General features: G+C 45.6%; 1 protein-coding gene across 4 annotated transcripts in view; it reads left to right on the top strand.

The window, feature by feature from the left end:
* The window catches only part of AFF2 (ALF transcription elongation factor 2), a 592,529-nt gene that overhangs the window by 339,360 nt on the left and 239,370 nt on the right, over positions 1-13,799 (top strand). The window lies entirely within an intron of this gene.

The raw sequence follows: 13,799 nt of genomic DNA, 5'->3' as shown, positions 1-13,799 counted from the left end.
ATGCAGTGTCTTTTCAAGGCCTACTTGTTTCTCGATTGGAATGTAACTGCAGTCCAGTTCTTGTCAGTGAGCTGCTGTTTTTGTTGTCAGTTCTTGTGTGTAAGACACCCGACTGTCCTTCATTCCACTCAGCCTTTCTCCTAGCAAAACACACGCCCCACTGGTTTTGCCAATTCCTGGTTAAGCTCTAGACTCAACTGCTCCTTCCAGTTGTCTTATTGCTTCTCAGAAGACCACTTCTCTGGGATCACTGATTTTTGTTTACTTTTGAGACTTGGGGAACTATCCAGAACATTTTTTTAATGAGGCAACATTACCCAATGGAAACCTGCTTTCTGTTGACTTTTTACCATTAAAAAGAATTGGTGCTTAATAGACATTTATTTCACCCATATCTTATTGCCCAGAAGTTACCCTGTTGCCAAGCCTATCAAACACTTTAAATGGAGACAGGCTGAGGTACAGTCTAGATCTGAAAGGCACTAAAACATTGAAAAGCTTGTCATCGGTGAGGAAATGAGGGGAGCTTATGAAACAAAAAGTATGATCATTATTATCACAAAATAGATAATGTATGTAGTTTGTCCTTACTAATCAGAAGTCTTTCAAAGTAGAGTCAGCCTTTAGGATTGTGACTTCTTTGAATTCAGCCATGTCCAGGGGTTTTAATTTCAAAGGAAGCTTTTAACTGGCCCTTAAATGTGTACCGCCAGCCTCAAATGCAGCCCATTCCTGCAGTGGTATGTGTGAGCCCACAGAGCCTTTGCTGAGAACTGTAATCCAGTTCTGCAGAGCAGTTTCAAAAAGTCATAGAGCAAGTCTGACTGATAAAGGGGTCACCTGTAAACATGTCCTGACTGTGTGCAAGGCCAGTTTCCTAGCCCAGGCCCTCTATTCACGGCATGAATTCTTATAACCACTCAAAAGAGCACTTAGGCACTTAGAGCCAATATATATCTGGCCACCTACACACCTATTTGATTTTCTAAATGTCAGAGCAGAGCTCCCGAGTTTGAAAATGCATGGCAGTAAGCAGGTATCCGTTTACAGATTAAGCACCCCAGTAGCTAATTCAGAAATGCAACTGTAATTATTTGGTGAAGTAGAAATCAGGTCATTGTAAGTACACCTTGTAGTACAATCGACTCACAGGGGAAGCTCTTCTCTCTGACTGACATGGCCATCTCTTAACCTCACATTTGTTATCATGTTTCCCATGGCCGTTATCTACATTCTAGATGTTTAGAAACCAGAGTGTTTCCTAGGTTTCGATGGCTAAGTGGAAATAAATGTGTACTTGTGGGAAAGCCTTTCGAGTGTGCAAGGAGAGAGCATTGCTTTTCTGATTTGAGCAGCAGAACTTACAGCAGGATTCCAGGTCAGCCATTTCCCACTAAAGGCATTTCTGTAGGTGCTTAAATTCAAATTAGACATGCTCAGACCCAAATTAGAGTCAAATCTGATGGGAGCCAATTTACTCTGAACCACATCCTGGGCAGTGAGAAGTCATCTGCCGGCCCAGGCTTAGCTTAAATCTTGGCACTGACTCCATGGGGGAGGCAGGGGCAGACGAGATGGAAGAATAGTGACCGGTGGCTAAAAGTAATTAGTAATTTGCTTTGCACATTAGTTTGCTCTTGCATTATTTAAACAAAACCAGGAACATTTTCAACCTCATGAGTTTCGCCTGTCACATGGCAGGATTTATTAAAAGGATGCCACTGGCTCTTCTAGAACATTTATATGAGAGGTTTTAAGGTTTCATCCCTGACCAGCACACATTAGCACATAGGGTGACTTTATTTTTCTATGAGTTTTTTAATTTTTAAGAATTTGGATAAGGGATTCAGAATCCCATGTATCTAAACAGGAAAGGCCCAGATCCCAGAATGGACATCAAGTGTCCTGGTGAGATGCTCTTGTTGCCTTGAGCTGTTTCAGAGTTCATGTCATGTGTCGGTATAGGATTTGGAATCTAATGCTCAAAATGGGCAGATCTCTCCCTTTTTCTGCACAGCTTCCTCCCAGGCCCCTCCCCAAATATTCCTTTATCTTCATTTTTAAAATTACATTTCTGTTTACCTCTTGTAAACTTTCACAATTTTATTATAGAAAGAACTCAGGCATAAAGCTCTCCTCTTTTCTCCCCCAACACTTACACACACACACACACACACACTCTGTACTTTAATTTTCTTCTAGGAGATTTGAGGCCAAAAGGCATATGAAATTTTCAATTTCAGAAATTGCCAGCATTGAATTCAATAGTATAATTAGCAGTGGAAAATTTCAAGTCTGTGATTTTTTAGTGAAATCCAAATGAATCTGTGATAACTAATAAAAATGATAATAAAATGTTGGGTTTCTGTAATGGTTTTCATCCTGACAAATTTCTGACAATTTCATATATATTTCAAGCAACCCAGAAAATGAGGAATGAGGTCAAATCATTGGTCTCAGTTTCCATGTGAGGAGTAAAAAGCATAGACAGAGAGAAATGCTGCCATTTGCTCCAAGAGTTGTCCGAGGTCTCCCCAAATGTGCACAGCAGCACCCATGGGTCCATCACTCTTCGTCCAAGTCCGTCAGTCCACCAACCTGCCGAGTCTGAGCACCTACTCAGTGCTAGACATTGCTGGGGATGATGCCATGTGCTGTGCAGAGAGTACATTCTGGGTTCTGGGGGATGCTTTGGAAAGCAAAGGGGGCTGAGGGACCTTGAGACAAGTGACTTGGCTTCTCTGAGAGTCAGTTTCCTCAACTAGGGATGACAACACAGGCCCGAGTGGCACGTGTAGACTCCTTCCCAGCGCCTGGGTGCAGCAGGCCTTCCAGAAAGTCTCATTTTCCTCTCTTCCCTGGAAGCCTCCCACCTCTGGCATCCTGGATATCTTAGTGGCAGCATATCCGGCCTTGTCCTGGGGTTCTTAGCACACCCGCCTGTCTTTTTCTATGCACGACCATAGTTCATCAGAGAATTGGGCCTATGGCTTCTTTATCTTTCCATTTACTATGAAACCATGAATTAGTTAATTGACTAGCTATTGATTGAACACCTTCACTTAACAAATATTTTAAAGACAAGGTGGATGTAGATGGATAGGCAAGGAAAAGAAAGTGTGTCTGCATTGACTGAATAAAGCAGCAGCTATGGAGTTGCAAGAGTTGACGTGGTCTCTATGGGCACCGTAGCCTACCACTTGGCCGGTGGCTGATGACCAGTGGGGTGTTCCCGACTACTTTCAGAGCTGAGAATCACCAGTTCTGTTTTCATAAAATGTGGATTGACATTTTCATTGGAACTGGGAGAGAATAATTAAGTAACCATCTCTATATCACAGGGTTTCCATTTTGTAAAAACAGAACAAATGATCAGGTTTCAGTTTCAACTATTTAAAAAAATCTTGCCAAGAGCTTGTTTTAAGACCCATAATTTTGTCCATTTTGGGATCTTTGAATTTTTTCTTTTTTAGATGCTTAAAAATAACACAGGGAGATGACAAAATTCCAACATTTTCTCGTGGTGGTAACCGTGTTTCTTTATTTTGAATTTAAGTCAATTAGGTGCATATCAACGTGTTGACTTGGTAGCAGCAGAAAACTCAGTAGTGCCTTTCATAGTAGAAAAGAAAAATCTTGAAAGGCATCTTTTCAAATGTCATTTAGTTGATGAGATATAGTTTTCTCCATATTGAGTTTGCTCCTTACGATGATATTGGTGCTTAGATGAGAGCTCATCATCTTGAGACTTTGATTTCCCTTCTACTTGATCCTGCTTGGAAACCAGGGTGCCAGGCGGGGCGCCGCCGTGCATAATAGACACCGTTGTTTAAACATTTTAAGTTGTTAAGGGAAACCAGCTGGATAAATGATTTGGACTTACAGCTTCCCCTTCCTCCTCCTTTCCCCATTTCTTCCCTTTTCTTCTGTACCGGGTACCTGCTGTGTGCTGGGCGTCAGGTATCGCGCGCAGCTGCCTTCTAGACCTGTAGACTTGGCTGGCCATCAGGGAGCTCTAACTCGACATAACAAGCAAGGGTTCTGCCATCAGACCCCGAAAGTAGAATCCCTTCAGATCCCCTCCCTCCCCACTGCCTCCACCCCTGCCTTCCTATCACCTGTCAGTCATCAAATCCCACCTCCCTTGTTGACACCATCCCTCTGACCCTTGGCCATCATCTTGCACTAGGTGAGGGGCCTGTTTCCGCTGATGTCTGCATCCCATTTTCTTGCCTCGCTCTTGCTCGTCCCCATCATGCCTTCTCTGCCTTGTGGCCAGCTGACCTGTTGGTGCCTCTCATACCTGAAAATACAGGTGAAGTCTATAGAGATTCCCTGTCCCTCACTGCACTGGCCAGCTCCTCCCACCCTGTCTTCCAGCCTGAGATGCTCCGACATTGTCTCAAGTTGTGCCATCTGGTTTGCATCTCACATTCTCCAGAAAGACTTCCCAAGTCAGGTTCCCACCCTCTTCTCCATTCCCGGCAGACCCAGTACTTACTCAAAGTGAACCCGCCCACATCTTGTTCTGACAGCCTCTTTGCAAGTTCCCTCAGCAATGGTCTCCAAGTCCTTGAGGACAGGGAGTGTAAATCAGGTGTTTTTTCTTGTATCCTCAGCTCCTGGGAGCACTTGACTGGCTGTAGGTGGGGGGCCAGTAAATACTAGTTTGTTCTATTCCTGGCTATAGAAGTCCGCCCGGGTGGCCATAACAAAGCCCCACAGACTGGCGGCTTAAACAGACAGTGATTGCCTCACCGTTCCTGAGGCTGGGGTGCTGGAGTCTGAAGTCAAGGTGCTGACCTGATTGACTTTTTTTTTTCTGAGACGTCTGTCTTCACGTTCAGATATCCGCCCTCTCGCATGTCCTCCCGTGGTCTTCCCTGCGGAAACTGTGCATCTTAGCACTTCTTATCAGCACTCCAGGCAGATTGCATCAGGGTCTTATATTGACCCCTGTTGATCTCATTTGAACTTAATTACAACTTGAAAGACCCTGTCTCCACATTCTGAGGTACTAGGGGTTAGTACTTTGACAGAAGTATTTTGAGGGGACACAATTCAGCTTATAACACTTGTCACCCAGATGTTTGCAGACTAGTAGATGGTTGTCCTGCCAAGGACCATCTCACTTTGTTTGTTGGAGAGAAACCTTGGGAGTGGGATTCTCACAGTGGAGTGTCAGGGAGTCCCCAGATTTTAAGCGTGTGTGCTCCCCAAGATCACTGCTGGCAGCGAGTTTCTCTTTCTCTTCTTTGCAGATTCACTTGAACTGGTGCTCGGGCAGCAGTGCTGGCCTGCCATTCAGGTGGCCAGAGGGGAACAAACAGGTGTCCTTTGGTGGTGCTGGCTGCCCTGCAGGTCCCAGCACCAGGTTAACAGTTTAAAAGGTGCCCATAGGTGCACCATGGGCACGTGATCAAATGCACTCATCCTCTTAAAATTTTTGGGAAAACTTTAGCCTCAGTTCCTCTGAGTTGACTTGCCACTGTAAAGCATCAGAAAGTGTTTGCCTGGCCTTGGTACATCTGTCACCTCAGAGATGAATGGAATCTATCCATGATTTGTTCATTCACAAACATAAATTATCAATACCTTGTTCTTTCCCTGCTGGCTTTGATTGACTGGCAATGTTTGCAGTCTCTAAAATATTCTTCATGTACACAAATTTCCAGACCATGTTCAGGTGAAATATAAAATTAGAATATTCCAGAAAGACTCGGGCTTTCTCAATTAGGTCTGGCAACTCATCTAATGGAAAGCTCGTTGGAATCGCTGTGCCCTCGAGTCATCAGATCCAGACTTCTCTGGTCAGAGGGCAGGAAGTGTCTGGGACCATAGATTTCCCAGAGGAAACGCCCTGCTTGCTCGCACTGACTGCACTTGGCAATGAGAGATTGGCAGTAAGAGGGAACCGAACCCATTTGCCACGGTGATCAAATAATTGGGCAAGAGGATGCCTCAAACTGTCCGAATATATGATCATTTGATGGCAAATCAGGGATCACTCAGTAATCCAGGAAGAAGCTTCTTGTTTTCCACTAGACCAATCAGTCACAGCCAGTCCTCTGGCAGCCTGGATCAAAGACTCCTAGAAATACAGAGAATGAAGAGAGAGTCCCTAGGGATCATTGAGGCCAAAGCTCTCATTTACGCCTTTGGGGCAAATGAGACCTAAAGAGGAGGAGGACTTACCTGGGGCCAGGTGCTGTCCTAATGATGGGGCGGTCACGGCTCCCAGCCCTTCGTGTCATCTGCGTCCTCCACCACATCCGTGAGCTCAGGCACCTTGGCCATCTCATCTGTGAGTCAGTAGAGTGTAGTTACTAGAAGAGCGTGCACACAAGAGTCAAGCTGCCTGATACTTGAATGCTATCCTAGCTCTATGACCCTCTGCAAGGGACTCCATGGCTGTGCCATTTCCTGAGCTATCATAACAAAGTTGCATGGACTGGGTGGCTGAAACAGTAGCAGCTCATTTTCTCACAGTTATGGAGTCTAGAGGTTCAAGATGAAGATGTTGGCAGAATTGGTTTCTTCTAAGGGTCTACCTGGCGTGCAGGTGGCAGATCTCGTCAATGTCTTCACACGGCCTTCACCCTCTGTGTGTCTGCGTCCCGCTCGCCACCTCCTGGTAGGACCCCAGCCACATGGGGTCAGGGCCCAGCCCAATAAGCTCAGTTAACCTTAATGACTCCTTCAAAGACATTCTTCCCAAATACAGTCACATATGGAGGTACTGGGGGTCAGAACATCAACATATAAATTTTAGGGGAACACAGTTCAGCACATAATTATGACACTAGGCCTTGGTTATCTTAGGTACAAAACAGGAATGATAACAGATTTTGTGCCCAAATGGTGTGAGGATGAAATGAGTTGCTTCAATGTACAGGGCTTAGAACATTATTTAGTGTGTAGTGAGCCCTCAGGAAGCCTTAGCTAGTCTTCTGGAGAGTTCCATTCAGAGCAGTTGTGTAGGGTAAAGAAAATATCAGGCTTTTCTGCCCTTCCGCCATCAGGATAGATGATGGATCCTTGTCCTGAATGCATGCCTGATGGCGGGCACCTGGAATAGGGTGTGGGCATAGGTAGATGGGATTCAGCTGAGCTAAGACTGTGCTTTTAAGGGCAGCGTCACAGGGACGCCAGCAGAAGCCGAAGCAGCAGAAGCAGCAGCAGTACAAGCCGAAGCAGAAGCCGAGAGAGAAGCCGAGAAGCAGCAGAACGAACGCTAGAGAGCCCAGATAGAGTGAAGACTTGCTGGGGGCTGGGAGGCCTGCCAACCTCCCAGCCCCCCAGCCAGCACCCCTGCCTGCCATATGCCTGGTGAACCCCAATAAAAGACCTGCAAAAACCCACTAAGGACTCTGACTCCTCCTTTACCCGGTCTGCATGGGATCAGAAAACCTGCACTGTGGTCCAGTCCTGCCTTAACAATTGGCGTAGTCGGCAGGATCCATGTAGATGGGTATTGGAGCCCTCCGAAGACCTGGAGGGACTAAGGAGAACAGACTTTGCCTGTGATGACGCTGGAGACGCCATGGCGGCACAGAAGGTGGACAATGTCCACGAGCTACAGGATGAGACCTGGCGTGAAGGAGACGTCCGAGAGGACCAGCCAACGACACCAGAAAGGACCAGCCAACGACACCGGAAAGGACCAGCCAATGACCCCTGAGGCAGCAGGCTGTTGCTGAAGCAGGGAGAGGCCAATGGACTTGAACTGATGGACTTGGACTGACAGTCCCACCAGAAGGCGGAGGACCTTGCAGGTTGATATGTTTTGGGACCCTGGGGGTGGAACAGTTTTGTTTGTAAACCCCAGGAGATGGGAATCTGGGGGTGGCCAGTGGGCCTAGATGGCCAAAAGCAGCCTGTTATGCCCAGCAGCCAGGTGGAGGAGAAAAGCCAACTAAGAAGGCAAAAGCTGGTACTGATGCTAAGTTGAGAAGCCCTAAGCGGCTGTTAAGCAGCCTGAGTATGCTGAAGCCCTGTGAGTCTCGTAAAATCACCTGTGGGTGATGCCCTGCTCATTCTTGAGTGAGGGTGAGGAGCTGAGGAACCTGTCCTTGGGGGATGGGTGGGGAACGTGGCTTGGGGTGGAGCCCAAGCCAAATGTAGAGTTTGGATCCTGACCCATGTGCTTGTGCAGTGGGTTGGCTTGAGTGCAGGGGTCTGTGAGTCGCACTGGTGGCTGTGAAGGCCGAGTGTTGGAGCGACTGCAGACAGAAACCCTGAGGGTTGGCGATTACCCCCAACAGAATAAAATTGCCAATCCCAGAGCTAGTGCATCCTGGGGTTGGATGCTGTGTGTGCCTTGTAGCCTAGACTACAGCCAGAGAAGGCCAGGAAGCCTGATGGCTCCTGGTATGTTATAGCAGATGCCGTGTGTGATTTCCCCTCCCTCGTATGAGCAGTGCCTGCGGCAGCAGATTTGGTGGCTCATCTGCTGGTACCAATAATTTTTTTGCACTAGGTTGGTGCCCTGCCTGGACTTATTTGTGTTATGTTGTATTTTGTTATATTGTATTTTGTTATATTTGATGTATTTGCTTTTGTGGGCCATGGCTGCATTGTTTGTTTGCTTAGAAAATTGTATATATGTGTAGACTGTATGGCAGAAAAACCTGAGGGGGTGGACTGTAGGGTAAAGAAAATATCAGGCTTTTCTGCCCTTCCGCCATCAGGATAGATGATGGATCCTTGTCCTGAATGCATGCCTGATGGCGGGCACCTGGAATAGGGTGTGGGCATAGGTAGATGGGATTCAGCTGAGCTAAGACTGTGCTTTTAAGGGCGGCGTCATGGGGACGCCAGCAGAAGCCGAAGTAGCAGAAGCAGCAGCAGTACAAGCCGAAGCAGAAGCCGAGAGAGAAGCCGAGAAGCAGCAGAACGAACGCTAGAGAGCCCAGATAGAGTGAAGACTTGCTGGGGGCTGGGAGGCCTGCCAACCTCCCAGCCCCCCAGCCAGTACCCCTGCCTGCCATATGCCTGGTGAACCCCAATAAAAGACCTGCAAAAACCCACTAAGGACTCTGACTCCTCCTTTACCCGGTCTGCATGGGATCAGAAAACCTGCACTGTGGTCCAGTCCTGCCATTACAAGTTGTGAAGCAGTTTTGTTGTTGGCTGTACAGATGTCATAGTATGTTCTTTATAGTCAATGAGTTTAATTCATAAACTGACCAAAAAAAAAAAAAAAAGGATCTGAAACCTTTTGTTAGATCTGACTGCTCCAAGTGAGTGACTCTAAGCTTAAGCACATCGAACCCTCTGTTTGAGACCATAGTGTCCCTGAAAGGTAAGAACAATTAGCAAAGAATGGGCTATTATTTAATAAACCTTCTTTCTTGATTAGTTGACTCTAACTGTAGCTATATTTTAGGTTTTACACACTGGTTGATAAAACATGAAATGCAGGGCCTTCCTAGTGACATAAGTGTTAAGTCTCAGTGCTGTCACTGCTGTGGCCTGAGTATGATCCCTGGCCAGGGAGCTACCCACAGGGCACAGCAGACCTCTCCTGCCTCGCCCTCTGCTCCCCTCAGCAGTGTATTTCAGTAGATCCGCCTGTTCTGCTCCCCACTCTGTCTCTGGTGAATCCTCTCACTCCCCTGCACCTCTGGCCTAAAAACTTAAAAAAATAAAACATGAAATGCAGACTTTAAAAACACATTTTCTTTCTTCCATTCATTTATTCATCAATAATTGGTTTTCTGTGTATTTTATGTTGTGGTAGGTAACACCTCTTGCCTCAAGAAACTCATAGAGTGGGGAGCCAGGATTACAATGCAAGCATATGAAGTGAAAGATATGAGCAGGGAGCCTCTAACTCAGAACTGCTTCAATCCAAGAGGATTCCCAGAGGCTGTGAGCGAAAGTTAGGTCATGAACTAGGAGTAGGAATTGCCAGGAAGCCAAAGGAGAAGGGGATCAGGGAGTAGTATGTATACACAGGCTGGGGAGCGGGAAACGTGAGTGTTGAGTGGACCCTGGAGTTAGCTATGGTTAGAGCCTAGGCTGTGCTGGGAAAAGTGGTCTCCAAGAAGACTGAGCATTCTGCATCATCTACCTGATATCCCAACCCCTAGGAAATAAGACTTCCATCCTGTCAGGTGAAGCTGGCTAACGTGATGATCAACATTACTCATTCCCAGCAAGCCTGAATAATACCTTCAGGTCCGTCTCCACACAGCCATTACCAATCAGCTGGAGTTGGCCTCGATTCCACTGTGGGGAGTAGCACTTATTAATGAATAAAATTACATCAGAAACATTTGTTTTTCATAAAAACAATCGGCCTTGGGGGTAGTAGTTGCAAATATTAGACTTTTTTAGTTTTCGAAACATCCTTCCTGGCCTGATGTGTAGATGTGATAGAAACGTTCCTTAGAAGAATTGGAATCAAATCAGGTGGAGCCACTTGGGTTTATCAGGGTTTCCTGAAAAAAGTAAAAGATAAAACTGTCCCTGCCTGTTCATCGTTCATGTATGAGGGTCTTAAAGTTTAATGAGAAGTTGAAATAGCATCATCGTGTGCTGGCCATGGGACTCTTAACCTAAATTTCAGTATGCTGCATTTCAAAGAATGATTCATCTGAGCACTTGTGTTTTCACTCTAAGGGATAAATGATTTTTCTCACAAACCCAAACAAAACAAAAATCCTAGGATTGTTCTCTATTGTAATAAGGCATGTTTACCTATTTGTATCACAAGGCTCATAGATGGTACATGATGTTCTGAAAAACTTGACCCGATTCCTTTGTGCTGTTTGAATACTCATGTTTTTGTTCAGATAAAAAGAGGTTACTTTTGAAGTAATTTAAACTTAAATGGCCAGGGTTGCTATGGGTGAGTTTTGTACAATTTGTGAGACACGTGAGCTATTAATTTCTAGTAAGATAAAGTCACATTTATTTTGCACCATTCATAGCTAAAAGTATATAAAACTTGAAATACGCTTGCCCATTCTGCCTGCTTTCCTGAGTTAGGTCATCCCTGGATGCAGAGAGGAAGGATGCTCTCCATCTCGTAGACAGCAATGCTGTCACAAGTCAGTTTCTGCAGGGAGGCAACTCTAAGCTGGAGATTGGTGGGCAGGAAGTTTTTTGAGGAGTACTTTGAGGCTCAGTGTGTCTGACAAGTAGAGTAACTGGAATAATCTTCAGAGCTGTCTTGAAGGGATGCCAGGCGCTATACCTTTAAGCACCATTGCACCAGCCAGTTACTGGCTGCGGCTGCCCTCAGAAAGTGGGTACATGTTTGGGCGAGAGACTCTCTCCAGCTCAGAGCAACTATCCCAGCTGCTGGAGGCATAAGTGCCTCCATCTGCAATGGGGGTGAAGATCTGGGACCTTTGGGATGCTACACGGACACATGTGTCTGCACAAGGAAGCATGTTCTTGCATCTGATGAAGAGCAGATGGTGGTACATTTAATAGCCATTTAGCTTATGAGCTATTTAGCTTGCTTATTTTTAGTTCTTCCAACATTCCTCTTTGGAATGGCCCCATTTATGCATCTTTTCCTTATATTTTCTTCAATTCCCTCAACCCGATACTTGTTTCTGGCCTCCTGGACCAAGCCACTTGGACACAGGCCATCCATTGCTACATACTGACAGAATTCCCTCTTTGGTACACGTGTGAGGACCAAAGTGGATTGGCTGTGTCTGCCAAATGAGAGGAAGCTACTGGCTGGCCCAGAGAGGATCCAGTGTTTCTACTGAATGCATGCTTCTGGCCTCACCTGGCAATATGTTGTCATGTGGTATAAACTTACATTGAATTCAAATCCCTGTCCTCAGCTACCCTTTCAAAATAGAAGTGAAAAGCAGAGTCTAGTTTAAGAATGAAAAACCCAAGGACGGAAGCTGTGCAGTTGGCTCAGACCAGCCTCTTTATGATCCTTTATGAAGACATCTTGATTAGCTAGGAAGACCCTTAACCAAGATCAGTACTTGTTGTAAATGTGATCACATACAATCTAGTGTCCATGAACATTGGCTTTGTTGGGCTCAGGTCACCTGGCACTTACCTGATTTTTTTTTTTTTTTTTTTTTTTTCTGCGAAGAGCAGAGAGGCTTAGACCTAGGAGCATTTTGCCTGCATCCTGCAATGGCCACGTAATGATGACAAATGGGTTTAGGAAAATTACTTGAGTCACCATCTCTCATAAGGGTTTAAGAATCTATGTTTTGTTTTTTCTTTTTTTTTTTTTTTTTTTTTTTAATAGAGGCATGTTTTTCTTTATTTATTTGTTTGCTTGTTTGTTTTGTTTATACATGCACTGGGTACAGTCAGAAGCGCGGGAGGGTGAGAGAATTCACCAGAGCCAGAGCGGGGAGCAGAGCAGGCAGAAGGACCGAAGTACACTGCTGAGGGGAGCAGCGGGCGGCAGGAGAGGTCTGCGCACCATGTGGGACCCTCCTCCGGTGGCCGGGGAGCAGCCGGGGATTGAACCGGCGCTGCAGAGGCCGCGGGCAGCTTCGCAACCCAGCGCTCTACCGCTGCGCCACCTGGGAGGCCCTATGTTTTGTTTTTCAATGTGGGAAGAAAATGTCAGTTTTGAACTGTGAATGGGATATCATAGAGCATATCAATTCCCATCCAGTCCATCTACTCAGCTACCATTTGTGTGGACTAGGTTTTCCTTCTAGCCTCATTTCAACTTCACAAATATCTACTGAGCACCAACTAAGTGGAAAGCAGCATTTGGAGGATTAGACCCCACCTGGGGACAGGTAGAGAGGGTATGCTCTTGGATGGTGCTGACACCCAGTCATGATGGGATCTGCCCTTGGTGACAGTGCCCCAACTTTGTCTGAGATGTCACTCTCGCCTAATGTGTGTCTGTGGACTCTGAAGGCAGGCCTGGTGAATAACAGGACCATCTGACAGCAAATAATCAACGCAGGAAATTTAGGCCACAGCAGCTTGCTTGCTCTTTACACTGTCATGGTTGATTGGTTATTCTCATCACCCTTTGTTTAAAATCATTTCAGAATTAATTGGCGTTCATTAACGAAAGTCTTTGCTGTGGAATTGCAGAAACAGTCATTAATGTAGCTAATAAACATAAAAAAGAAAAAAAGGTCCTATTACTGGGTCCCTACAGGCTGTTAACTAACATTTTGAATAAGAATACATAAACATAAATTAAACATTTTTCAAACTGCTAAGAATGTGGGAATTTCACATGGTGGTCTGGAATAATGCTTTGAACTAATTTGTTCCTTAAAAAAAAGTACCCTCCAGAGAAAGTGGGTTGGTTAGAAATCATCATCTGGGGTGATCGCTCAGAGAATCCAGGGCAAGGTCAAATTAATGCATCCCATGGGCCAGTAGACCTTACCTGAAAGTAGAGCTTTCTGAAGTGAGACTAGACCAGTAAGACCAGAGCTAAGTAAGTCTAACATGACTTTGTTTGATCATTTCATGGATTCCTAAGGTAAGCACCTGAAAGAAACTTAGAAAAGAGGCTTTCACAAGACAGAAAACCCAATCTCCTTTTAAGAATAAGTGATGCTTTCTTGACCAGGCACCTCCATGTCGGCTCATTGGTGTGTTAATGCCAGGTCTTCAGCTGTACCCCATCAGAACAAACCCCAGGAGACCTCCACAGCGTTTTGATGACTCCACCCAAGAGCCAAGAAGTGGGATTTGTAGATATTTTCCAATGAGCTTTTAAACTTGTTCTGTGTATCTTCATATGCACAACTCCAGGGAACTCCAAAATGCACCCTTCTGGAAGGGATTGGCAGTCCATCACGGTTTCTCATTTTTCTTCTGGGACA

This window comes from Talpa occidentalis, unplaced genomic scaffold (assembly GCF_014898055.3).
Source record: "Talpa occidentalis isolate TD23 unplaced genomic scaffold, MPIMG_talOcc4v2.1 talOcc4.15, whole genome shotgun sequence".
In the NCBI taxonomy this organism is placed as follows: domain Eukaryota; kingdom Metazoa; phylum Chordata; class Mammalia; order Eulipotyphla; family Talpidae; genus Talpa; species Talpa occidentalis.
This window is presented reverse-complemented; position numbering and strand designations above follow the sequence as displayed.